The 27058-nt window shown below is 35.4% G+C and overlaps 1 long non-coding RNA gene across 1 annotated transcript in view; it reads left to right on the top strand.

Moving 5' to 3' along the window:
• The window catches only part of LOC105481693 (uncharacterized), a 722106-nt gene that overhangs the window by 610711 nt on the left and 84337 nt on the right, over positions 1–27058 (top strand). The window contains exon 17 of the long non-coding RNA XR_011614711.1: positions 25609–25661. This is a non-coding gene — a long non-coding RNA (uncharacterized lncRNA). The remainder of the gene's footprint in view (positions 1–25608; positions 25662–27058) is intronic.

Genomic DNA, 27058 nt, shown 5'->3' with positions numbered 1-27058 from the left:
CCATTGAAAATAGACTAGAGGGAGACAACAAGCTGGTCATTGCTAGCAAGTCATTGCTAGCTCTGAAATTATCCCTCATCTGATGCTAAATTTGCACTTTACCACCCATAATTTTCTTGGTGTTTGACCAGTAATCCATTTGAAATTGACACTTTTTATATTTATCTTACATTTGTGATTAGCTTCTGAACAGATGTACTTCTCCCTATGATTCATTGTGTGTTTCAATAGGATTTATTTCTGAATTTCTTTCTCTTGTGATGCTGACTCACTAGAAAAACCATATCCTGACCTGTTTCCTCCACTCCAATCAATCTCCTCTATAAGGAAGCAAAATTAAATCATGACTATGTTAATTGCTAGAGATATGCCAAAACAAAACAAAACAAAAAAAAAAGCCAGGAGTCTGACTTCTGACCAGGAGTCAGAAGCCCCACAACTTAGTCTAACTTTAACCTGTTGGTGTAACATAGGCCTTTTCTGAGTCTTAATTTCTTTAGTAAATAGAGAAATGTAATGGTATGAATGGAGCTGGAGGCCATTATCCTTTGCAAACTGCGTTAACAGTAGCAGAAACGAAGCACTGCACCTTCTCACCCATAAGTGGGAGCTAAATGATGAGAACACATGGACACAGAGAAGGGAACAACACACACTGGGGACTATTGGAGGGTGGAATGTGGGAGGAGGGAGAGGATCAGGAAAAATAACTAATGGGTTCTAGGCTTAATACCTGGGTGATGAAATAATCTGTACAACAAACTCCTATGACGCAAGTTTACCTATGTAACAAACCTGCACATATACCCCTGAACCGAAAGTAAAAGTATAAAAAAGTACAAATTGGGTCATATCACCCCGCTATCCCCTTTCTAAATCTAATTAATACCCCTCTTCCTTATTGAATAAAACCTCCTCTTGTCCACATGAACGCCCCCTCCAAAAAAAATTAAAGATTGATATGTTCAAAGCTTTTGGAGTCCCAAAAGTCTTTAGGACTTGAGGCATCAAAGAAATAAGTCTTAAGGATATAATGTTAAGTCAGAACATTTGAGAACATTTTCCTTGAACAAGAGCCCTTGGAATGACATCATTTAAGTAGCTATACATTCAACCTACGCACAAATGTAACATGAAGATATGTTCAATTAAGGCTTGTTGAGTATCTCAATGCAGTAGATAAAATTATATTATTAAGTAATGGCGAAAAGTTAACTGGGTGTCTTGCTTTAGTGCCAACTAAAAGGAATGGTAAATTTGCCCAATCTGATCAGAAGTGTTTTTAAAATATTATTTGATTTCAGTTTTTATTAACCTGCTCGCAAAAATCCCTTTATACAGCACAAGGAGAAAAGATAGTGTGTTATCTTGTTGTTCCACTAAAGACATTATATATTCAAATTATAATTTACTGCCTTGGTGTAATAAAAAGCAAATACATTTTTCCCTAATCTTTTTGTCACTCAGATACAAAGTTTTTCAAAATCAAAATATGTTTATGTTGATCATATGTGGCATTTTACAGCAGGAATATTGAGAATTAGGTTATTTTCAGAGTTAGATTGTGAAATTAAATCTCACAGTTAAATTAAATATTTACTGTTGATAAGAAAGGGTGTAACATACTAAATTTAACATATTATTAGTGGGCACAGCTATCTAATTTGGCTTGTTCTTTTGTTATCTACACATATAATAGAAAAATCTTTATGTTAGATAATTTCTTTTCTGAAAGAATTAGATGTTTCACTTTTATCTTGCAATCTAGGCACACAGAGAATCATGGCTCTCGTGCACTAAAATATTTAGTTACCATCCCGGGAAAGGTAAACAACTGTTTGCCTTAGAAATCCCTTAATGCTTATAGAGCAAAGTACTGTCATTTTAAAAACGCATGTCAGCATAACAGCCATACTGTCTAAGTATTTACTAAAGACAAAGGAAGTAAGCTACAGTTCCTTTTAAATGTAGGTTATTACTTCAGTCTCCAACCCATTAAGTTTTCTAAACTAGGGCTTGTGGTATTTGGCATCAGTTCTCCTATTCTTTTGATAAGTACCTAAACAGGATGTCCTTGAAAATTAAATGAGAAATAGCTCTGGAAGTTTTCCTCCCTTAGAAATAAGCATTAAGATTGGCAGATGGCTTAAGTGGAAATACACAGGAATGCACTTTAGCCAGCATTAGAAAGTGTTCCAGCAGATATTACTGAGGTTAATTCATGAAGGCCCATCTCACTTCCTTCTGAACTGAAATGTTTAAATGGCCTTGAGTTGAAGATGCTTAATTTGTGTAAACTATTCCAAGTTAGTCTCAGAGAGGGGAACTGATATATAACTTGCATTATAAAAATGGTGTCTGATTCTCTACCACAGGAATTTTATTTTTTGATGATGAAGAAAGAAGAAATATCCCAACTTTAACGTTTTCCTAAATCTTGGACTGCTAAGTCATTCTGCATACAATTTAAATTCTCTATCTTTATATTTTTTTCTCTTCTTATTCCCCTATTTAAGCACATAAAGTTAAATTAATATGGCACATATTTCATTATACTCTCAGGATTAAGTGTTCATAACTTCATGAAAAATTTAAGTGCTCGGTAGTAATGTTATACAAACATTTGAAACATTTCAACTAATTTTCCAAGTTAAAGATGTCATGTATTAGAAATAATTGGGGAAAATCCATGAACATGGGAATTGGGAAAATATTAGTATTTGAAAGTAATACCCTATTTTTATTTAATTCAATATTTCATAAGCAGCAGTTATCCCTGTAGACTATAATAATTTTTATGTTGATATTTCTGAAAGTATGAGCATAATATACTCAACAAATAGGAAAAGTCCTAGGAATTAACTCAAATGGGGAAAATGTGGAATTGTCCAGCATACTCCAGCAGTAACATTTTTAGTGACATAAATTTAGCTTTCCTGTGCTTAAGTACCAACTAGGTAAAGCATAGGAAAATGCATACATAAAATATTCAAGGAATATGAAGAACTTTTAAACTTATAGTATTAATTTCTTCCTTCTATCTACCAGCTTAAATTAGCAAGTCAGCTATTCACATTTCATTCATTATGAGGATATATGCTTATTTGGTTAAACTGGAAGTCAAAAAATAAAGAACAATTAAAAAGATATTGATAATTGAGAGATTTAACTTCTAGGATTTATTCTTTATTTAACTCAAATTGTATTACGTAATTTCTTTTCAATCACTCTAACCTTTTATATATTGTATTGCTATCCTGAGAGTGTGTGTACTCTCTTCCCTACTATCTTAACTTTTTAATGGCAACAGAATAGAGTAGAATCCAGCTAAACACTAAATGGACACATTACTATTTTATATACAGCATGCTCAGCTACCAGACATTCCCTACCTCCATTTATCCACTTACTAAATTCTGCCTTGAAATTATAAGTAATATATAAGAACTTGGGGAAGTAAATTCTGTGAGCTAAAATGATCTACGTTCAAATGAATCAATATATTTATAGATTTCGGTATCTTTTTAAAAACTAAACTTTAATAATAAAAATCACAGGAAAATAAATATACTTATAATTCATGTCATTAAAATGGAAACATTAAGAAACATGCACAGTTCTTCATAGGATATTTTCAAAATGTGTTATAATGCTAACTTGCTCAATTTGTGTGTGTTTACGTATGTTTGTGTGTATTTTTCTGTATGCGTGTTGATTTTGGCTTTAGCTGTAAATTGAAATCAGAAAAATATATAGGCAAAGTTACTTCCTTATTTCCTAAAAATACATACTATATTATCTTTTCAATAAGAGGTTGAAAATGTTTTTATTCAATGAACTACTTTTTTAAAAAAGCAAACAATGTTGTTTACATGAGTATGAATTGCTATGGTCGTAGTTCTAAATGAGTCAAAATGTCTCTGAGATAACCCCACCTTTTCCTTCTCTACTCCCAAGAAACCAAGAACTTTGTTTCTCAGTTATTTCTTGTATACATCAAAGCTCCCAAATTTCCAGTCCAGGCCTCTGTCATGAGGCCCAGAAAAGCCAGATTCAATAAAATAAACCCTATACTGAAATCACTATAGTCATTCTCTTCAATCTGGACTTTTCTTTTGTATTCCCCAGGCAATTCCATAGTATTACCCTCTGACTACCCAAAACAGAAAACTCAAATTCTAAATACTCTCTCAAGTCAATTATCCAATCAGTAATTAGATCATGTCAATTCTATTTCTCAGATGGTACTATTTTCCTGCTTTAAAAACAGATTTATTTCAGAGTTATTATAGTAGCTCTATAACTAGTTTTTTATCCTTCCTGGATTACCCCTTCCAATACCTTTTTCATATTATCGTGAGAGTAATCTTTTAAAGCAAATATAATTATGTCATTCCTGCCAAATAATCCTTTCTAGAGCTTCATAGCCTCTATGAAAAAGTAGAAACTCCTCATCATAGCATAGTAGGTCAAGGACTTCCTAATCTGAGATTGTCTACCTTTCCAATTTACACCGTACTGTAAGTAGATTCACACTCACCTGCCCTAATATGCTATGGAATATTTTATTTTTTATTTTTTATTTTTCTTGAGTCAGAGTCTCGCTCTGTTGCCCAGGCTGGAGTGCAACGGCGCGATCTTGGTTCACTGCAACCTCCGCCTCCCAGGTTCAAGCAATTCTCCTGCCTCAGCCTCCTGAGTAGCTGGGATTACAGCTGCCCACCACTACACCTGGCTAATTTTTGCATTTTTAGTAGAGACGGGGTTTCACCATATTGGCCAGGCTGGTCTCTTGGCCAGGCTGGTCGCAAATTCCTGACCTCATGATCCACCCCTTCGGCCTCCCAAAGTGCTGGGATTACAGGCATGAGCCACCGTACCTAGCCGCTATGGTATTTATTATCAAATTTTTCTTTTGCAGTATGTCATACTGAAATCAAAGTGTACAAATGAAATCATGCCAGAGTGGTTGTGTATTTTCCTCTTTCTTTTTTAAGGCCTGTCAGTTTTTCCTGTGTGTGTACTGATCTTAAACATTAGCTGCATTATTACAATTATCATGGTTCACAGTTGCTAAATTATTAAAATTTGTATTGGATTAAGTCATTTATCATTATAAAGTGTATTTTCTTATGTTTGCTATCACTTATTGTCCGAATCCTACTACCAAAACATCACCGCTTCTTTGACTGGTGTTTGAATGCTAATATCCATTGAGTTTCAGCTTAAAAAAATCTTTTTGGTATATTCTATTGTGACCAGTATATTTTTGGATATTAGTCTTTAATCTAGTGTAAGCATTTTTATTTTTATTAAATATTTGATCGATTTATGTTTAATATATTCACTAATGTAGTTGGTTTCAAGTTTGTCATTTTATTATATCTGTCCTACTCATTTTGTGACTTTAGCTGTCCTTCCCTCCATTATTTTGGGTTAATAAGTGTTCTTTCATTATTTCGTTTTTTTCTCAGCTAGTTATACACTAAGAGTGTCCAAGTCTTCTTCCTGTTTTTCAAAAACAATTATTTTTTAACTTTTAAAATTTATTTTTATTAATTTTTTTTAATTTTTGTGGGTACTAATAGGTATATATAGTTATGTAGTAGATGAGATGTTTTGACAGAGGCATGCAGTGTGACATAAGCACATCATGGGGAATGCGGTGTCAATCCCCTTAAGCATTTAACCTTTGAGTCACAAACAATTCAATTACACTCTAAGTTATTTTAGAATGTACAATTAAGTTATTATTGACTATAGTCACCCTGTTGTGCTATCAAATTGTAGGTCTTATTCATTCTTGCTATTTTGTTTTGTACACATTAACCAACCCCACCTCCCGCCAATCCCCCTACTGCCCTTCCCAGCCTCTGGTAATCATCCTTCTACTCTCTATCTCCATGAATTCAATTGTTTTGATTTTTAAATCCCACAAGTAAGTGAGAACATGCAGTGTTTGTCTTTCTGTGCCTGGCCTATTTCACTTAACATAATGACCTCCAGTTCCATCCATAGTGTTGCAAATGACTGGACAGCGTTCTTTTTTATGGCTGAATAGTACTTCATTGTGTATACATGCCACATTTTCTTTATCCATTCGTCTGCTGGTGGACACTCAGGTTGCTTTCAACCCTGGGTTATTGTGAACAGTTCTGCAACAAACACGGGATTGCAGATATCTCTTTGATGTATTGATTTCCTTTCTTTTGGGTATATACACAGCAGTGGTATTGCTGGATCATGTGATAGCTCTTTTCTCAGCTTTTTGAGGAAGCTCCAAACTGTTCTCCATAGTGGTTGTACTAATTTACATTTCCACCAAAATGTAAAAGGATTCCTTTTCTCTAAATTCTTGCCAGCATTTGGGATTGCCTATCTTTGGGATATAAGCCATTTTAACTGGGGTGAGATAATATCTCATTTTAATATTCACTTGGAATTCCCCGATAACTGATGATGTTAAGCACCTTTTCATATACCTGTTTGTCATTTCTATGTCTTCTTTTGAGAAATGTGTATTCAAATCTTTTGCCCATTTTTTTGAGAAGATTATTAGATTTTTTTCTATAGAGTTGTTTGAGCTTCCTATATATTTTGGTTATTAATCCCTTGTCAAATAGGTGGCTTGCAAATATTTTCTTCCATTCTGCGTGTTGTTTCTTCACTTTGTTGATCATATCCTTTGCTTTGCAAAAGCTTTTAAACTTGATGCAATGGAAAGGAATTATTCTAACATTACCAATATATTTGTAATAGGTAGTTAGTGAATAAAATGGACATATTTACAAAGCAAAGAAATTTTCTTCTGGTAATAATTTTAATCAGCTCTAACCTGTTTAATAAAAAGATTTATTGATTAGCAAAGGAAGATCCCTCCTTGTTCTACCACTTTATAGACCGTTTCTCTACATCTTTGAGAAGATCAGACAGTTTTGCTTCTACCTAAAAATGTACAGGTAGAAAAAAAAAATCCAAGGGCTATGCCTGATAGCTTCCATCAGACAGCAAGACTCCAGCCTTGCACTCCTAATACCCGTATTCCACACAGTAGCCAGAGTTACCCTTCTAACGTTCAACTCAGATTATGATTTTCCTATGATTAATAAAGCCTTCCAATTTCAACAGTAATTAAATACATATTTATTACTATGGTGACAAGATCTTAGAGGATTAGTCATCCATCTGATTGCTTGATTCTCATCTCTCACCTTTCTTCTCTTATTCACTATACTTTAGTCATAATGGCCTTCCATCTCTCAAAATAGTCAAGTGCATTTTTATCTCAAGGCCTTTACTTCATCTCTTCCTTTAGTTCAGAATATATTTACGTATCTAGTGATTACTCATCATTCACATCTTACTCCAAATGCAATGGCCTCAGAAGGCCATTTCTTAGTGCTATTTCATCCCCATAAGGTCATTCTTTACCCCATATTACTTGTTTATTTATCATGTGTTTATTTACTGAATTATACCAATTCTTGAACTTGAATACTTAAATACTAGACTCTATCTGAGTACTTTACTGCTATATTCTCAATTTTTCACAGTGCTGGATATACAGTAGGCCAGTATATGTGGACTATTTGACTTCTTTAATTGCATGTCAAAAACAGAATCCATGAATATTCCTATCCCAATTTGCTTCCCTCTTAGCACTTCCCCATTTGAGTAAATGACAACATTACTGTGGGTGTGTAAAGTTAAAACTTAGGAGTCACCTTACTTTTTCTTTTCAGTTCAATTCATTTACTAATTATTCATTCTTTCCACAAAATATATGCTAATACTGTCTACTGATGTCTGTGTATTCTGCAATCATACTATTCCAGGCCAGGGTCATACTTCATTTGTTTGGGTATAAAGGCTCCTTGTGGTGATTTATTATTATTCAGAAATAGATTCTGCCTCTCTCCTGGGAAACCTTGTCTTTCTTCACACTGGTACTCTGGCTTGGCCATGTAATATCCTCTGAACAATTGAATGTGAAGATAAGTGTTACTTCTAGGCAAATTCACTAAGAATCAGAATCTCTAACAGTCACTCTATCCTTTCCTGTTATGAAACCAGAAATTTTTTCAGCCAGAGTCTTCAGCTTCACCCACCTTGTTCTAGAGTGAGGATGAAGTTGAATAGTACTTTAGCCTACAATGCACATATGACTTGTGCTTATAAACCCCTCATCATGATCATCTGTTTATTTTGTTATTGCAGTGATCTAGAAGTAAAATAACTAGGTCAGAATACTTAAGACATATTACTACAGGTGGTTACAATTTTTATAAAAATTCAAAGCTAAAAGCAGCTCTGAGGTCTAGAAATTACATAAATGAAATAGTAGTAAACAAAAAAACTATATTTGACTTATGGGCTCACATAAGATTCATTATATCATCTTCAAGTTACTTACCAAGATGTTACTATTATGCTTAATTTCCTCAGCTAATTTTAACATACTGTATGTTTATATCATTAAATATCTCAGTGACACTTTAGAGTATAAAGATATTATTATTCACCCTTGTTTCCCGAGAACTGGAAGAGTCTTTCTGTATAGTGAATGCTCCATTCATAGGTATTAATAAAAGAAAGATACATAGACAATGAGTAAATGAACAAATGCATATAGCAAAGCAAACTGAAATAATGTATTCCAACATTATATGCATAACTAATTAAATCTTAGATACTGATAAGTGGAAAATTATAGTTGTATCCAAAGACAATATTAAAACTATTTCTTTGATTTGTTTGATGTAATAGGAGATGTCCCTTGTATATCTTCCCTCCAGAACATTTATTTCAATTATACCTGAAATTCCACCATTTGAGGATTGTCCCTTGTTCTCCTGCATAGCAGTTTGGTATGGCTTTCTGTATATATGCAGAAACGATAATATATATTTTCCAGCTACTAAAATGAATTATTACATAATTTATTCATTCATTTAGCATTTATGAAATGTTTAATATAAACAATAATGTTGGATAACTAAACTAAAAAAGTAAAAAGAGACATAAACCCTCATTTTAGTTAACCAACAGTTTAATGAACAATATTTTCCTACATGAATGAGGATAACTGAAATTACAGGATTATTTAAAGCCAGCAAACAAGAAAACAAAGAATGAAAGAAAAATTCTAAGTTATAAGAATGAGTCCATGGTATTGAAAGGTGAGAGAAAAGTGAAAAGGGGGATTTCACAATATGAATTTATATTTATAATTTTAAGTAGTTAAAGATAAAGTATTTGATCTGATACAAAGAGACTTTCTCTGCTATTCAAAACCTTTCTCTACTAATATACTGATTTAGCCCCAGTCTACTCTATCACGTTCAATTCTAGGTGCTTTACTGGTGAAGAAATTGAGACTCAGAATCATTGGTAAATGTTCCCATCTATTGGTCAGTCAGGCTCCAAAATTCATATCTTTTCCCCTACCTAGGTTATTATTCTATAAAGTCAGACATTGTTGATTCAATGATTAAAGTACTATTAGATTTAATTCTTGTAGTATTCATAATCCTTATTTTCCAGAGGTCCAGAAAGGTGAAATAACATAGAAATATTTCTGAAAAGCACTTATCCTTACCAGCGAGTGTTGCTTGTCCTTTGGAAATCAGAGACACAAAGAAAGGTCTAGTGTCCAGCTGTATGTTCTTTAAAAAATCTTATCTACCTTTCCTGTTCATACTCACTATTCTGCTACCTTTCTCACTTATGCCTAATTCTATAGTTTGAGACCTCGTGGTTGGTTGTTCAAACACAAAATATAAATTCTGCACTCCATTCTTCAAAGCTTAAAATACTTCAATGTTCAAAGTCCTTGTTTCCAAATGGTAATATACAGTCAGAATATACTTACATATTTTACTTCAGGATTTCGTTTAAGAATACGTACCAAACAGATAGGATTATTTTAGAAAGCACGCATAAGTGTGATTTTTGTATTTTCTATTTTAAAAGGCTCTTGAAAAATGAAAACCACACTCTGAGTCTAATGTTAGATTACTTTCCCCCAAATGAAAAGACTTTGACTTGAGTTCTTAAATCCAATGACTAAGCACATTTCTTGACATAAAGTGGAGCCTCCCTAAATATGTCTTGACTGAGAATTAATTCTGTGAATAGATATGGCTTTTGATATAGGATCCCTAGAAAAAACTCCAACCCTACAGAATGAGCTGGGGAGAAAAAAGTAAAATAATTCTTAGTAGGCTGAAAGGCAAGAGATCTGTCCTAACATATTTAACTCCCTCTAAGGCATACAGATGTTCTTCTCCCAAAGGGAGGAAAGAAGAGGAAGATGAAATTGAAGAGATAGCAGTATGTCTTGTCAGCAGTTCCGGAACAACTGCCAAAGAGATTCACTATTAGCAAAGAGGTTTCAGAGCTAATGCGGTGTTACAATTGGCATTCTCACACAGGATGCTGGGCTTTTTGAAAGAATCAATACTTTGCTATTTGCAATAAAGTTAAAGGTAGAGTGCACAGAGACAGAGATAGAGGGATGTAGGGAGAGAGAGAATTCAATTATTATACAAACACTGAGAGAACCAGGTACTTTACTAAAATGACAATTCTGTATATTTGCTTCTCTAAGTAAAATTTTGCAAGTTCAATTATTTTAAAAATGAGAAAATGCAGGCAGATGTAATTCTCATGAGACAATGATAAGAAATAGGATGACCTTTTGTCAAATTTACTTCCTTTTCTCATCCTTCGTCTGTCATTTTTGTACCTTTTTCTCTTTCTTTCTTCCTCTTTTTCTCTATTTCTTACTTTCTCTTTTTTTCATTCTCTCCCTTTCTATCTCTTTCTCTCTCTTTTTTATTCTTTCATGTTTCTGTGATTCTTTCATTTTAAAAGTTGTTTATTAAACTACCAGTGGAATTCTTCCCAAGGTCATTAGTGGCAGCATCTGGTATTATTGATGAAAGTGTGATGCTTAGGAGTATGTATGCGGAGGAAGAGCAAGAATTCCCTGGGCCCTGTGAAGAAGTAAGCTTTTCTTCCACCTGGTTGTGAGCAGGATCCCTAAGGGGCAGTAGACAGGAAAGAGACTTATAGGGCAAATTCCTCTGTGCTCCAAGATCTGTACCCAGGGCCAAGTTTTCCCACACTTGGGTGATGAATGGATTTTTCAATTATAATTAGATAAGAAAGAAACTTTGTCATCTATTATTTTCAGCAGCAGAAGTTGGATGGAAATGTTAGTAGCTAGAAAAGAAGAAAAATGAGCTTTAGAGTATGCTACTGTGTCTTACTTGGCTGAAATTATTAAATAAATTGGCAATATTAAAATGAAGTTTGATTCAGATTTTCAAGAGGTATTCCTTTCAGATTCTCAACTTATTCAGCATTTTTTTTAAAAAACTTTTCATATCTTACTACAAAAATACTTTGCATTTTGCATATTGATGAGTAACACAGCACTTAAAAGAATCCCTGTTCTCTGTTTCCACAGAGGAGATTTATATAAAATAGGTCGTTTTTTGATTTAGAAACAGAAAGTTTTCAACTTGCTAGATTCACTTGATACAATAAACACAGCTGTCTATAGAAACATCAGCAGTTGAATTATCAAATACTCTCAAGTAAGTCAGAGTGAGATAAATTTCCTAGACTTTTAAAATTTAACAATCTATGGAATTGAGTGGCCTATAAAAAAAAAACCCTGTATTTTAAAATATTACAATATGTTTATGAATCCCTGAAATCTTATCCATTGTGTAACTGTACTATACAGTCATGCACTGTAATGACGTTTCAGTCAATGATGAACCCCATGCACAAGAGTGGTTCCATAAGACTATAGTGTAGTTGAAAATTTTTTATTGCCTGGTGATGTTGTAGATGCCATATTCTGTAGCACAGCACATTATCTTTTCTATATTTAGATATGTTTACATACACAAATATTTACCATTGTGTTACAATTGTCTTTGTTATTCAATACAGTAATATGCTGTACAAGTTTAGCTTAGGAGTAATAGGCTATACCATATAGCCTCGGGATGTAGTAGGTTATACCATCTAGGCCTGTGTGTACTCTGTAATGGTCAAACAATGATGGAATGGCCTAAAGACATATTTCTTAAAATTTATCCTCATTGTTAAGTGATGCATGACTCTACATATCTCTGTGTGTGTGTGTGTGTGTGTGTGTGTGTGTGTGTGTGTGTGTGTGTGTTCTAGTTCCTGAGACTTAGGGACTTAAAATTATCACAAGTTAATTTATATGTATTCATGTTTTTGTGCATGTGTGTTTGCCTTAGACATTAGGTTGAATTAAGATTTCCAAATAATCATGTATGAAATAGAAATCATTGGTTTAACATTTGTTATTCGTATATAATCAATTTTCAGGGTATTCTCATTACATTGTGGAAAATAATAGAGGAAAAACAGAGACCTTTCATAGACTAGGTCTATTTCAACTTGTAAACAAGAAGGAATTGCTTTTAATCTGAGACAGTGAAACCACTGCAGAAGACAGGCATTGCTCTATGGTAGAGGATGTCAAACCTCAGGCGATTTGACTTTGAAGTGGTACATGTGCCAACAGCTTTAACACAGAGAAAGTGTCTGTGTGTAGACATAAATTTGGCTGCCATAACAATTACCTGTTTGAACAAGAAATGAAACCAGTAATGGTTACCCAAAGATCAATACTTTGAGAGGGGTTACTTCTGGTGAATGGCAAAGAGAAAAATAACCTGTAGACATGAGTAAGTGTATAATCATTTACACAGAGAGCGTCAAGAGTAGAATTTTGGGGGGAAATTTGTCCCAGATCCTGGTAAAGGAAACATAAAGAATCCAGAGATAAACATTACCACATTAAAGTCTGCTTTAGATTGGCTTTTTTGTTCATGCTCTGTACTCAGTCATGGACCCGTAGATCTTTATGGAGCTGGTTATATTCATCATTATAGGGGTAGATAGACCACCTTTAAAAGCCCATTGGAATTTCTGCATGGCCCTCAGTTATTGTATCCTTGCCTAAGACTAATTTCTGTGGGCCAGGAAGTATTTATTAACCAACTAACTAGAAGAAAACTGTAACTTTATACCTCTACGTTAATAAAAATTCCCATTAGTAAACAGCATTCTGCATATTTGCATGCCCCAAACCGTCTCATGAAGTTCTTATCCTAAGTTAAAACATACTCTTGTCTGTACATGAAAGTGTTCTTTTAATCCCTAAGATATAATGTGGCTTTTCTGGCCACTAATATGGCTGGAACTGAATCCAAACCAAGCCACAAATGAAAAAAAAATTCCAAATTACATAGATTACAAGTAAATTTCTTATAGTCATTTCCTTGGAAAGTATTAAAGCAAATTGTTTTATATTGCTTTTTATTATTTTCTGACTTTTGGATTTGCAGACATTTTTCAGTATTGCTGTTGCATTTTTTTATACACAAAGAAGACTCCTTATACTCAAATTTCCCTTTTCATTCTTACATTTCTTTTTATTTCTTCCGTAGATTTGAGTATTTTAAGGCAATTCTGTTTAAATTATAAAATACTAGTTGAGTGCGTGAGACCACTTCTGAATTTAGGATGTTTTGGATTTTTGGAATATTTGCATATACATAATAAGATATCTTGGGAATAGGGCCCAAATCTAAACACAAAATTTATTTGTGTTTCATATATATGTTTGTTTCATATGTATGTTGATATATATGTTCATATATATGTTTCATATATATGTTTGTTTCATATGTATGTTTCATATATATGTATGCTTATGCATATACTTATGCTAGCCTGAAGGTATTTTATACAATATTTTAAAACGTTACATGCATGAAACAAAGTTTGTGTACACTGAACCATCAGAAAGCAAAGGTGTCACTATCTCAGCCACCCATGTGGACAGTCTGTGGTTGTTTGACATCACCATTATTGCTTACTCTGACTTTATATGCTATGATAAGCAATAATTTTCTAACACTTACTCACACATAATTACTTAACAGTAAAAAAGACATATTAACATAGTGAAAAAATAGTATGTTTAGAATAATTTAGCAGCACAATAGTATCAGCAGAATACCTGCATCATTCTTTAAACAACAGCAACAACAAGCAACAGCAGTCTCCACCTTTGATGCTGTGTTTTGATTAAAAGTTTACTGTACGCTGTATTTTTTTTTTCAAGATGAGAAGAAACGTCAGAAGCAGGAAATGTGTCCTCTAGGGATTAGGAGGCATTCTGCTAGATGGGTCTTTTAATGTTATTTCCAGAGTCATTTGCCTCATTAACAAACATTTTTGTCTTAAAGTGCTTCTTTCATTTTGAAAACTGAAGTGATTTCTTGTTCAGTTATGAATGCAGGCTGCTCTAGTCCTTCAATGAGTCCATTGTACGTTTTCATTATATCATCTGCAGGCACTATTTCTGCAGTGTTGAAGGGGTCATCTTCATCATCACTATTATCACTATCTCCTTGATTCAGAACCATTTCAGTTATTTCACTAGTCAATGAATTAACAACGGGAACTTCATTATTAATGTTAAAAACATCTTCAATGTTCACTTCTTCAAGCTTACTAACAGACTCTGAAGGAGTAGTTTTTGCATATGTAAGGAGGTCAGATACAATTTTATTTTCTCTTGACATGTGGAATCCTTCAAAGTCAACATTTTATATTTTATTATCACTGAAAGTAGTCACAGGCCAGTGGTTGCGCCAGGCATGCTCAACTGTGTCTTTAGTCACCATGTTCCAAGCATTGGCAACAGCATACATGGCATCCTTCAAGCTTGTGAAACTTAGTTTTAGGTATCCAATTAATTGACTTAAGGAATACCTAGAAACCTGGTAAAGCATTATTTTTGAGTGTCTTTATGAAGGTGTTTTCAGAGGAAATTAGCATGTGAGTCTGTGTGGACTGGGTGGGGAATATGTGTCCCCAACATAGGCAGACACCATCCCATCTGCTGGGGGCCTGGAGAAAAGAAAAACAGAGAAGAGGCAAATATGTTGGTCTGTCTTCTAGAGCTGGGATACACTCTCCCTCTGCTGTCCATGGACAAGAACTCCAGTTCTGCAGCCTTTAGACTCCAAGACTTAAATCAATGGTTTGGACTGAGAATTACACCATTGGCTCTTCTTGTTCCAAGGCATTTGGATTTGGACTCACGCATGCAATTAGCATCCTGGAGTCTTCAGCTTGCAAAAAGCTTGTCATGTGACTTCTCAGCTTCCACAATCACATAGGCCAACTCTTCTAATAAGTACCCTTTCATTCATATATATATATATATATATATATATATATATATATATATATATATAAAATATAGACATGAACTCTGATGAATACAATGCTAACTTCTTTGAAAGCCTTCTGCACCCTTGCCTTTGTTCATTACTGCTAGCATGCTGCTCAAGAAGGGGTTTTTATATTTATGTGTCATTGATTATAGATACCTTGGTTACATGGTTGAATGAATTAAGTCACTTTTGGAAATATAACTTGTAATGGGTATTTCAGATAATGAATGAGCAGACAAATTTGTCAAGGAATGACAAAATCTCTCATAATAATGAAGTGGTAAGAAACTTACTCCTTGAAAAAAGCAAGGATGCAAGATTTTCCCAAACACAGCTAATTTACACTTATGCTTGCCTGCTGCATTAGCACATCCTAGTACAGTTATTCTATCCTTAGCAGTTTTAATTCCTGTAGTGGTGTCTCATCAGCTGTAGTAAATGTCTTTCTGGGGCAAGAACACCGAAACAGTGATGTTTCATCAGTGTTATGTATTTGGTCTTGTGTCATATTTTCATCAGTAGTGACTTTGGCAAATCAATGAGTTTCTCTGCTGCTTCATGATCAGCAGATGCTTTATTATCACACATCTGAAAATTTAATGCCATGTTTTTTCTTAAATGTTTGCAACTAGCCTGTTGAGTATTTATAGTTTCCTTCAATTTTCAGTTCATTGTGATACACCTTTGCTTGTTTCATGATCAGCATACCATTAAGTTGTATGTGTTTACTGCCACACTGATGGATGCACTCCTTTAATACTTCATCTCATTTTTTAGCTTTATGTAGTTTTTTTCTACTTTTCATTAACTTCTTTTTTTGTTTTTGACAGAGTCTTTAGCAGAGTCTAAGTTGAGCATACCTAATCCAAAAATCTGAAATCCAAAATGCTCTCAAATTTGAAACTTTTGAGCATCAACATGATACCACAAGTGGAAAATTTTACACCTGTCGTTATGTGATGAGTTGCAGTCAAAATGCAGGTGCACAACACAAAGCTTACTTAGTGTCCCCAAGGGGGAAAAATAATCTTTCCAGCCTTCTTCATCTGTGATATATCTTTTCCACACACACCCGGATTCCCCCATGAAGTACACACACAAAGATTAATAAAATGCCATGTGTGCAGGGTGAATATGTCAGTGGCAGCCTCCACACAATGCCCTACATGGGGCCAAGATCCATGTGCATTACTCACTGCTCTTGAGTCGGTTGCCTAGGCTGGAGTGCAATGGCACAATCTCAGCTCACTGCAACCTCTGCCTCCTGGGTTCAATCAATTCTCGTATCCCAGCCTCCCGAGTAGCTGGGATTACAGGTGTGCACCACCACGGCTAATTTTGTATTTTGGGTAGAGACAGTGTTTCACTATGTTGGCCAGGCTGGTTTTGAACTCCTGACCTCAAGGGATCCACCTGCCTCAGCCTCCCAAAGTGCTGGGATTACAGGCGTGAACCCCTGACCTATTTTTCATTAAGTTCTGTTCATCAGTTTCACCAGAGAACTTCAACAGTTTATCCTTCTGTTTCCTTAGGTCACATGTGACGGTTATGCTGACATCATAATTTTCTGTAAGTTGTTTTACGTGCACGTTGCTGTCCAGTTTCTTCAACAGCTTTACTTTCTGTGATATAGACAAGCATAAATTCATCCTTTTCCTTATTACTGTTACCTAGAGGGGCATCATCCAGACCCTTTGGACAATTTCAACAAAATCTTTACACCATACAGCAGAAAATAAGCCAGAGCAGTGGGTAATGCACATGGATCTTGGCCCCATGTAGGGCATTGTGTGGAGGCTGCCATTGACATATTTACCCTGCACACATGGCATTTTATTAACCTTTGTGCGTGTACTTCATGGGGGAATCCGGGTGTGTGTGGAAAAGATATATCACAGATGAAGAAGGCTGGAAAGATTATTTTTCCCCCTTGGGGACACTAAGTAAGCTTTGTGTTGTGCACCTGCATTTTGACTGCAACTCATCACATAACGACAGGTGTAAAATTTTCCACTTGTGGTATCATGTTGATGCTCAAAAGTTTCAAATTTGAGAGCATTTTGGATTTCAGATTTTTGGATTAGGTATGCTCAACTTATCGTACACATTTAAATAATTTGGGGGTGATATAGAAAAAAAGCCATTTGTAAAAATTGTGCCATTGGCAAATTAATTTAGCAAAAACTTAGTACTTTAAAATATGCAGTGATCAATGCTTTTCAGGTCAGTTGTTAAAATTTGAGGAAATATAGAAGCATATCTAGAACAAGAATGTTCAGAAAGATTATGTTACTGTGTTGACCATGTTAGAGTTTGCCTGAGCCCTTGCCATTGGAAAACAACAAAGGATGATAAATTCCCCCACCCTTTCCCCTTCCATGTTCCAAAATGTCTTATCCCAAATAACTACTGTTCCCACATATACTTCAATATCCTTAAGTGACTCAGATAAGATTTCTATCCATCTTGCTCATGATTCCCTTGTTTTATAATATCCCAGGTTTTCAATCTCTTCCTTGAGATGTTCCCCGTTAATGAAGAATCTCTCTGTTGCAATGACCTGAGTAAGATCATCTCCTTAATGGCATGATGTATTTTGTCTTTCACTGTGTTGAATTTATGTTATTACCCCTGGCAACTGTCAGTTAGAGAGACAACATGATGGCTGCGGTTCTGCATTTCAAAACCATCATTCTGGACATGAAATATACTCTTTTAAAGTACTGGTATTTTAAATCCAGTTTTAAAAATCAATGTATACATGTACCCTGTTATAAAAAGAGGAGATTTGACAGTTTTTTGTTTTGATTAGCATAGATCTTCATTCAGACAATTATATATTTGTTGATGGCTTAATTGTGCTCAAGAATGAGTTATGTGACTCACTGGTTATATAACTTACCAGCTGTGTAACCTCAGGGAAATGACTTAGGCTTACTAATCCTTTGTTTCCCTGTATTCCTTATTTCCTACTTCATAGGATTATTGTGAGGATTCAATTAGGTAATATAAAAACTGGCACTGTTGGAATTAGAGTTGGAGTTGGCTATTGTTATATAATCTATCATTTTATTAAAGCTCTAAGATCCTTCTTTATTTATTTTATTTTATTTTATTTATTTATTTATTTTTTAGATGGAGTTTCGCTCTTGTCACCCAAGCTGGAGTGCAATGATGTGACCTCGGCTCACTGCAACCTCTGCCACCTGGGTTCAAGCAATTCTTCTGCCTCAGCCTCTGGAGTAGATGGGATTAAAGGCACCCACCTGTACAGGCATACCACCATGCCAGGCTAATTTTTGTATTTTTAGCAGAGATGGGGTTTCACCATGTTGGCCAGACTGCTCTTAAACTCCTGACCTCAGGTGATCTGCCCACGTCGGCCTCCCAAAGTGCTGGGATTACAGGTGTGAGCCACCGCACTTGTCCTAAGATTCATTTTTTAAAGGTGTGGATTGCATTATTTCAAGCTCCATTCAAGGAGACTTAAGTAAAGAGGTACCAGGAAGATTTCATTACAGACCACCACTCTAAATTCCTATCACAATCCTTAGGAGACTGAGTATTGAAAACCCTGCTCTACATCACTTCTTTGGAAAATAACTAAATATCTGTTTTGTTCTTATAGAATATTTTCAGAATAATCATTTTATTCTATAAAAGTAGATTGTTTTTAGTTTTGTTTTATAATCATGATTCCCCTTTTCTAAGAGCTATATAATAAAAAAATCTACAAAAACTACCTGGATTCTTAGGTGGAGCTATGAAGCATTAAAGATACGGCTCAACAAATAAACAATTGTACAAATTAAATTTTACCCACAATTCTAAGTGACTACATAGATGAGTAAGCAAGTTGGCCATGATTTTCCTGTAGCTGATGGAACTCTCTAGATTAGCAATAACCTCCTATCAGCTTTTATGCATTATTAAAAATAAAAATTATACTTTTGTTGTAAGATAGGGACCATGCATACCCCAGAAATTAAATTATCAGACCTAAGTAGGATTTACTGTTTTGATGAATGTTAGCAAAGTAGCATGAGTAGCAAATTTAGTTGATTGGCTAGATATATGCTAAAAATGTTTCTAGAAAAAAAAAAGGAACAAAAGAAAGAAAAAAGGAAAGAAAGAAAATAAAAGTAAAAAACTATACTAGAAATGATCATATCTTTTAGCTGAGAGTGAATGACTTCAGTATGTTGCCAATTGTAAGTGCTGCTCTTTGTCATTTACGGCATGAGCTATTCTTCTTGAGTTCAGAAGTAAATGGAGGCCGACTGGATATACGGTTGTTATTGCTTTAAAAATATTATTCAACAAAATGTGAACAATATTTAAATGAGTCATTCAGTTTGGAATTGAAGTCCAAATGCATTTTAAAAACTGAACTATAGGCCAGGTGCAGTGGCTCACGCATGTAATCCAGCGCTTTGGGAGGCCAAGGCGGGTGGATCACGAGGTCAGGAGTTCAAGACCAGCCAGGCCAAGATGGTGAAACCCCATCTCTATTAAAAATACAAAAATGAGCCGGGCGTGGTGGTGGACACCTGTAATCCCAGCTACTCGGGAGGCTGAGGCAGAGAATTGCTTGAACCTAGGAGGCGGAGGTTGCAGTGAGCCAAGACAGAGCCTGGGTGACAGAGCTAGACTCCATCTCAAAAAAACAAAACAAAACAACGACAAAAAAGCCTAACTGAACTATATATGAACATTTACAGTTGTATTTATTTGTATTAAATCATACACTCCACAGCTAACTGTTGAGATAGACCTTTTCCACAATTCTTCATATCTGCTTTTCAGGATAACCCATCCTTTAAGATGTGTTTATAAAGAGAGAGTCCCTGGCTACTCCTGCGTATAAGCAGAATAAATTCTGCCTAACTGAATAAATTAGCTCTCTTAGTCCATTTTGTACTGCTATAAAAGAATACCTGAGATTGACTACTTTATAATGAACAGAAATTTATTGACTCACAGTTCTGTAGGCTGGAAGTCCAATATCAAGGTGCTGGCACCTTGTGAGGGCCTTCTTGCTGTGTCATAATGTGGTGGAAGGCTCCGCATGACAGAAGGACAAAGAAAGGGCAAGCAAGAGAGCAAGATAGGGCAAAACCCGCTCTCACAATAATGGCATTAGTCCGTACATGAGGTAATAGACTTCATGACCTAGATGCCTCTTAAAGGTCATACCTCCCAATATCATCACAACAGCAATTACATTTTCACATGAGTTTTGGAAGAGACAAACACACAACCGTAGCTGTCTGCTCCTGGCCCTCAAAACTTATGTTCTTCTCACATACAAAATACTTTCATTCCATGCCATTAGCTCGAAAAATCTTAGCTCATTGCAACATCACTTGTACGTCTAAAGTCCAGAGTTTCATCTAAATTAGATATGGGTGAGACTCAAGGCGCTGAAACCACCTCTGCAGAAGTCGTCACAGTGAGAAAATTATGACAGGGAAAGAGATCTGACCTAACCGACTCCATCTTGCCTTTAACCTCCAAGCCGCCCTTGTTCATTCCTAAGCATTGGCCAAACTAACTTCGGGAGGAATTTAGTTTATACTTAAACTTCAAAACAAAGATGATAACAGCTCCTTCCCAAAACAAACCCTCTCCTGGTCTCAAGACCAGATCGTGTTTATAAAACTAACAAATTAGCCACAATATTAAAAATTATGCAGTCTGAGGCCACAAGATCATTAACCTCCCCAATTGTTCCTATAGCTAACATTAATACTAGAAAACCTGACATTGGTGTTTGAGGTAGTTTTCAGACCCTGGGTCGTGATGGATCAGCTGGCTTCACCCAGATCAGTAAACTCGCTCTTCTGGTCTTGCGGTCCCTACCCAGTAACAGATTCAGCACAAGAGGACAGCTTGACTCCTGGTGATTTAATCCCCGACCCAACAAGTCAGCATTCCGCTTTGCTAGGCCCCTGCCCACCAAACTATCTTTTAAAAACCCTAGCCTTCAAATTTTCAGAAAGGCTGATTTGACTAATAAGAAAACTCCTATCTCCCATTTAGCTGACTCTACATGCATTAAATTCTTTCTCTATAGCAATTTCCCTGTCTTAATAAATCGGCTGTATCTGGGAAGCAGGTGAGAAGAAACTGTTTTTGGGTGGTTACAGCACTATTTATCCTGAGGCAAAATTACCTCCAGCTGTGAGCCTGTAAAATCAAGTAAGTCTTATATTTCCAAATTGCAATGGTGGAGCAGGCATAAGATAGACATTCCCATTCCAAATAAATAAACAAATAAATAAATAAGCAACAACAAAAAAAGATAACTGGTCTCAAGTAAGTGCAAATATTAACAGGACAAACAGCATTAAATCTTAAGGTTCCAGAATAATCTTCCTTGACTCCATGTCCCACCACCAAGACACATTGAACCCCCAATGGCTCATGAAGCCCAGCCCCCAAAGCTTTGCAGGGTGCACTCATGCAGCAGCTCTCCCAAGCTGGAGTTGGATGCTGGTAGCTCTGCGGTTCTGGGGTCTTAGAGGTAACCCCACCATTGTGACTACACTAGGCATTGCCCTAGTGGGAACTCTGTGATGACTCCATCTCTGTGGCAGGTTTCTTCCTGGGCCCTCAGGCTGTCTGACACGTCTTTTAAAATCTAGGTGGAGGCAGCCATTTTCCCACAGCTTGCAAGCTCTGTGAACCTGCAGAATTAGCACCATGTGGACACTGCAAAGGTTTACAGCTTGTGCCCTCTGGAGTGGCAAACCAAACCACACCTGACCTGCTTGAGCCACAGCTGGGACTGCTGAGGAGCACTGCACTGGAATGCCAGGAGTAAAGTGTAAAGGTGGCACTGGGCAGTGAGCCTGTGTAGGACATCCCAACACTTCCCTGAAAACCATTTTGCCCCCTGGGAGCTCTAGTTCTATGACTTTATTTTATTATATCGATAGAGTCTATCGATATATATATGCTATATCGATATATGATATAATACCATGCTGAACACAGAAAACCATTTCCTGATTATAATATGATTCAAAGAAGAATTTAAATCACAATTTGAAATATAATTCTAAAATGAGAAAAAAGAACTGAATCTCATCTACAAAATGTGTTCAGAGAACAACACGTATGAAGACACGGTCACCTATTAGTTCCCTTCAGTTATCAAACAAAAATTCTTGTATTTACTTTGAAAGTATAATACAATACATAATTCAGGATGAAATAGAAGATTCCATGGCTAATAAAAATGTTCTATGGGTGGTATTTATTTACAGTCATGACTGAGTTTAAACATTCTCTCATTTAACTAGATAATTTATCGTTCAGTTAGGATTTTATTTATTTAACATTTATTAAGATATTAATGTGTCAGGCACTTTTAAATGCTTAAATACACTTAAATAGATAACTCAATGTATGTAAAAAATAGTAAAACAAGGTTAATAAGGAAGTTTCAAAAGAAAGGCAGTAAGGGAAAAACAAAAGCCATGATGGAGGAATGGCAAAGAAAATAGAACTTCTTTTATTAACAAGGTAACTTTATAACAACTTTGTATTTAATTAATTAATTTATTTATTTATTAGTTTTTGAGACAGGGTCTAGCTCTGTCACCCAGGCTGGAGTAGAGTGGTGCAGTCACGGCTCACTGCAGCCTCATCTCAGGCTCAAGCGATGATCCTCCCACCTCAGCTTCCCAAGTAGCTGACACTGCAGGCATGTGCCACCATGCTTGGCAAATTACATTTCTTTTTTTTTTTTTTTTTTTTTTGTAGAGACGGGGTCTCTCTTTTTTCCTAGGCTGGACTCGAACTCCTGGGTGGGCTCAAGTGATTCTCCTTCCTATACCTCCCAAAGTTCTGGAATTACAGGTGTAAGCTGCCACGCTTGACCACAGAATAATACCTTTATAACAACGTTTTTTAAAATTATTATTATTTTTATTTTGAGATGGAGTCCCTCTCTGTCACCCAGGCTGGAGTGCAGTGGCACCATCTCGGCTCACTGCAACCTCTGACTTCCTGGTTCAAGCGATTCTCCTGCCTCAGCCTCCCAACTAGCTGGGATTACAGGCACGCACCACCACGCCCAGCTGCCCAGCTAAAATTTGCATTTTTAGTAGAGACGGGGTTTCACCATGTTGGCCAGGATGGTCTCGATTTCCTGACCTCGTGATCCGCCCGCCTCGGCCTCCCAAAGTGCTGGGATTACAGGCGTGAGCCACCGTGCCCATCCTATAACAATATTTATAGTTTCTACAAAGCGTATTTATTATACTACTGTTTACGATTTCTACATAACAGTATTCAGTTAAAAAAAAATAAAATATCGCAATAAAACTTTTTATAATTGAAAAAATGCTTTGATAAATTTCTCCTTTATTTGAGTTTTTCCAAGAATTGTAACAGAAGGCAGTTTATTTGTCCCCTTTGAAGATTATTTCCTTGATTGGAAAAACAGGAGCTTCTGCGGAAAATCTATAGTGGTGACGTTGGCTGTTACTGATTGAAAGACCACTAGAGGGCACTCAAAACACGTGCTCTGGTGATGTGCTTTCTAAGTCATACAACGGGTGTATTCACTGTCAAGTCCTAACCACAAGAAAATAAGAAAAATATTTATAACTAAAATTGCTTTAACACTTGACTTAATGTTAAAGCAATTGAATTTGTTTGAAAGAAAAAAGTACGAGAAAAATTTTGTTGTATAAATAAAAAAGGCTCCACTTGAAAAAAAAATTTCATTTGGAACATTTATGCAAATAGGGATATCTAGGTAAATTTTTATATCTGTGATATCAATAGTAGAATAATAACCATAATGGAATGATCACAGGACTTAGAATCAGAATAATAATGATAGATATCATTCATGAGTGCTTAAGAGGCACTACATGTTATCCCACAGACTTTATATATAATGCTTTATATAATTCACTTACACACACATACACACATATAAAATGTGTTACACTGACTCAAAAATATTGTCAGAAGGGATAATGCAGAGGACCAAGGAATCGAAGGCCTTTAAAGTGATCACCAGACACTATGTTGCTAATTGCGTTTTTATAGAAAGTTGTCAGCTCTATAAATTCATATGAACTATGTTAAAACACCACCATTAGAACACCAATAGAAAACTTGTTTCTATCTAAAATGGCATTTTTCTTGTAAATAACCTTTTATCAAATAGTAAGATGTACTATGTAGTTATTTATGTCTGCCCTTTGTTTAAATTTTTAGCCACCAAGAAGTAAAACTTTGAGTTTTAAAGCTAAAGATTCCAAAACAGATCATGGTAAGACTGGAACCTGATGGAAAAATGTTCACTAAGTTTCCAAATCATAGTTTTTAGTTCAAGTCAGTCATTCTACATTAGTTAGAAATATTGGCTGGGTGTTGGTTCATGCCTGTAATCCCAGCACTTTGGGAGGCCGAGGCGAGTGAATCACTTGAGGTCAGGAGTTCAAGACTAGACTGGCCAACATGGTGAAACCCCATCTCTACTAAAAATACAAAAATTAACCAGGTGTGGTGGCACACGTCTGTTATCCCAGCTACTTGGGAGGCTGAGGCAGGAGAATCATTTGAATCTGGGAGGCGGAGGTTGCAATGAGCCGAGGAGATCACACCACTGTACTCCAGCCTGGGCAGCACAGTGAGACTCTGTCTCAAAAAAAAAAAAAAAAAAAGGAAGGAAGGAAGAAAGAAAAAGAAAGAGAGAAAAGAAAGAAAGAAGAAATAAAGAAAACAGAAAGAAAGAAAGTAAGAGAAAAAAGTTAATTCATGAAAAGGTTTATGGTCAACATTACCTTATTCTGTGGCCCATGAAATAATGTTAAGAATACTCAAACTGTCACTGTCTGTATTGTTGTGAGGCCTCACAACTGTCAAATTTTATCCCCACTTTATTCATGAGAAAACCAAGGTTCAGAAAGTTTAAGTCTCTTAAAAGTAACAAGTATAATGGGTTCAAGTACTTATTAAATGTTATCCTTCATATACTTTCCCTTTTGGCTCAGAGGCATAGAATTTCATTGTTCTTATTCGTTAAAAATCTTCTTGTTATTTTGTTGTGTAATCTTATAAAACTCTTTACACATTCATCCCTCCCCTTAATGGTTAATATTATATTTAAAGCATTTTTTCCCATGATAGCTATGGTTCAGGAAAACTGTACAACATTCACATAACAAACTGAATTGTTATTTTAGTAAGGCAAGAAGGCTCTGTTAAATAAAGGCAGCAAAAGGTGAACAGATGATTAAATCAGTGTGCTGACATTGTGATTTTTGTTCTTGTTTCTTAGAGGCATGGTTCAGAGGGCATTCTTGCAGGAGAACATCTCTGCTAGCTCAAAATGTAAGAGTTGAGTCTCATCAAATAAAAATGTGAGAACTGTTGAAACTGTATTAATATATGCTTCTCATTTGAGGTAAATCCTCTTAATCCCAGATTCCTCACTATGGTCTAGAAAATCATAGTTCTGAAGCCTTAGGCTTTTGCTACCTCTAAGTTATGGTAGATATCTAAACTAAAAGATCCTGTTGAGAAAAATATTGAGTTTTATGGACTCCCTAATGCTTGACACAGCAAATAAATAAATAAATAAATAAATAAATAAATGCTCTAGAAAAATGTATAGAGAGTAATTTGCAGAAAAGTCGTCAACATTGATGAGGGTGGTTAGGCTTACCTCTTCAAAGAGATGACTTTTAAACAAAGTTCTAAATGAAGAGAAAGAGACACCCCAAATAACACCTAAGAGGGTGGTTTTCTAGGCCTAGGATCATTAAGTCACAGCAAAAGCTCAAAAAAGGGAGTGAGCATTGGGTGTTTGAGGAATAAAAAGAATGTCTTTGTGGATGAAGCCAAGCAAATAAGAAGAATTAAAAGAGATAAAGTCCTAATGGATGAGACCAAATCCTGTAGGACCTTGCAAGATATTATAAGCAATTTTGTTTTTAACCTAATTACTCTGCAAGCCATTGGAAGAAAATGATATACTTTGATGTCAATTTGGAGACATTATTCTGACTGCAAATGAACTATTTTAGCTAAGAGTAGAAACAAAGAGACCAGCTAGAAGGTTCACATGCAGTCCAGGGAAAGATTGGAGGAAGTTACTAGTGAGAGACTGCTAGATTTGGGGTATATTTTGCAACTAATGAACAAGAAGTTGAGTATAAGAACTTGAGAGGAATCAAATATCAACCCCGAGGTTGAGCCAGAGCTACTCAGTTGATGGTGATGCCATTTGCTTACCTGGAGAAGAGTAACAGGAGAAGACATTTACTGTGTAAAGCATGGATTGTACCTTATCGATCCACTTTAATCACTACCCTGAATTCAATTGCTTCCTTGTAAATATTTGTTGATATTCCTTACTAACACATCACTGGTGTATACAAAATACAAATATATATTAGATGTGTCCATCATATAGAGTATAAAGCAGTAACAGAGTAAACAGCAAATTCATATTTTGCTAATATTGATAACATTTGTGAGACACATCCAGATTCAAAATTACCTGAAAATAAAATATAATATCATTTAAAGACTCAAAATAAACTTTAATGACTGTATCAATTAGAAAATAGTTTACTGATGACAGAAAAATAGAGGAGGGGTAATTCTTAGTTTTTAAAAATGGAGAAAGTTGGCCTAAAGCACAAAATAACAATGTTAATGATATTGGACAGAATCTCTCAATTTATAAAGAGTAAAAAAAAAAAAGGTAAAATGATCAGATGTAT

Source organism: Macaca nemestrina, chromosome 16, assembly GCF_043159975.1.
Source record: "Macaca nemestrina isolate mMacNem1 chromosome 16, mMacNem.hap1, whole genome shotgun sequence".
In the NCBI taxonomy this organism is placed as follows: domain Eukaryota; kingdom Metazoa; phylum Chordata; class Mammalia; order Primates; family Cercopithecidae; genus Macaca; species Macaca nemestrina.
Note: the sequence above shows the minus strand (reverse complement) of the source record. Positions and strands in the feature narration are given on the sequence as shown.